Raw genomic sequence first — 2,384 nt, forward strand, 5'->3', positions numbered from 1 at the left:
GCTCGTGAATCTCTCTTGTTGGCTTATGCCAGCTTCTGCTATATCCTATACAATTCCTCATTCAGCACATATTTAGTATAGTGCCCAACAGATTTCTGATTTACAGTGATGTAAGCACAGTGATAAATAAACTGCGTACTAATAACATAAAAATAAATAAATAATTTATTACATTGATTTGGGTCTCATGTAGATTTAAGATAAATGTATAGATTAGAACATCAGCACTTGTCTATGTTCAGCCTCTTGTGAACTTTCTGTTGTTGGGCGTCTTTCTCTGAAACTTCAGAAGGAAGCATAAAAAAGGGAGAAACCTGAACAAAATCCCTTCCAAACTTCAATCAGCAATGACTGAACTATCAGATTAGCATACGATTAAATGTCTACCAACTGTATTTCATTAATACTCTCTTTTGACAAGAAGGTGTAATGAGAACAGCAGTCACTTCCATTCCATTAAGCATTTGGCACGTGAAGAAGGAACTAACAAGTTCAGCGTAGTTAACAGATGCTTGCTTGCTGATTCCAGCGCAACCTCATGATTTATTGCAAAATGTGTAATCATACAATATTTAGCTGCAGTCAGCTTTCAGAGAGATGTGGCATTGCAACTCTGAAGAATCCAACTCCCTGAAGCTATATCTCCAAGATTTTTAGGAAACAATGCAGTCAGGTCCTTTGCATGCTGACTCAGAAGGAATTCCCACAGAGTTCAGTGGAGCTTTCCTCTAAGTAAGGGTGCATAGGTTTGCAGGTGGCAATGGAGGCGCTCTTGAATGCAACAGAGTTTACTTAGGAACAAGGGGAGTTTCCTTATACTGGGTCAGACCACCAGCTCATCTAGATTGAATGCCAACTGGCAGTGGCTCTACAGGCTTTCAGACAGATGTCTCTACTTGGAGATTTCATCCAAATATTGTCTTCCAACAGCAAACTGCAATACTTCTCTTGGGTGGTTTACAGTATCAGACTGCACATTGCTTTGCACTTGCAATGTGAATCTTGAACTTCAAGTCCCATTGAACTTAACTGCATATTCTTTTGAGCAAACATACTGTACAAGGCACCATGTTGCCAGATTGTGAATCTGTTTAGGGACACTGTCATGGGAGTCTTGATAGCTAAACACTGTGGTTGAGTTGAGATGGTTTGTGGCCGGTACCAGAGCCAGCTACTACTAGCAGGTTTCAGTCTGCAATTCAGTCAATATGGCACCCTCTGGATGTTGTGGGACTCCAAATCCCATCAGCTCCAGCCAGCATCATCCCATGATTAGGGATGATGGAAGCTGAAGTCAGACAGCATGCATTGAATCCCAGACAGGCAGTTCTTTATGGCTATGTTTGTACAGAGTTTCAGTTGTGAAGCAAGCACTTTTCTATGCTCACTCAAATTTGGGACATCCAAGTAGAAAATGAGTTCTCTGAAAACAGCTTCACCCATTACCTCCTGCTCCCCATTATGCCTAGAACTCCCCCCTCACCAGAGCAAGGCTGGCCAGCGATAGTATCAGGCAGAGTGAGGTGGGTGCCTCAGGAGGCAGGTTCTTGGGAGTGGGCCCAGGGAGAAGTGTGGAGAGATGCAGTCCCTGAGCTAGCGCATTGCCCTCAGGTGTGGCAGAAGACATTGCCCCACAGACACGGTTGAAGGAGGATCTGATTGCCAGTCGGATCACCTTCAGTGTTCCAAGTTAAATGAAAAGGACAGTCACTACTTCTTCTCTGTGTTTTTATTTTAAATGCAAATTGCATTATTTCACCAACTTGCTCATCAAGAGGTCAACCTGCTCCTGTCTGCCTAGCTAATGAACACAAAAAAATCACCAGGCTGAGCTGACCAGTACTCGGGCACTTTTCCAATGTGATGTACTGAATTAATTTCATGTAAACAGTGTCCTTTTAAAAAAATAAAATAAAAAGGTAATTAAAACATCACACTATTAGTTAAGGTTGTTTAAACTCAGCAACTAAAACATTACTTTTATCTCCCTTTGACCCACAATAAGCCCCTACCATTGGTTTTCCCCATTCAACGTTTCTATTTGAATTTCTAGTTGAATCAAAAGGGTCTCCCTCAAATAAATTTAAAAAATTAAATGACAAGGTGCAGAGACCTGTGGATAGGGTTGAGGGAGAAATTTATTTTAGTTCATATTTAAAGGTGATAGAGGGGCCTGGGACAGAGCAGTTGATGAATACTGGGGGAAAGGAGGCTGTGCCAAAAGTATCCTCTGGCACAATGCCTTCTAGCACCCCTTGGACCCCACTGAGGACCACCAACTCAGTGCTAGGGCTGGCTCTCCCTCTCCCAATACCAATTGCTACCATTCTTGGCAGTGGCCATGCAGAATCCCATCCCAGAATCCAGAATCACACGGACAGATG

This window comes from Podarcis tiliguerta (assembly GCF_965153285.1).
Source record: "Podarcis tiliguerta genome assembly, chromosome: 17".
Taxonomy (NCBI): Eukaryota; Metazoa; Chordata; class Lepidosauria; order Squamata; family Lacertidae; genus Podarcis; species Podarcis tiliguerta.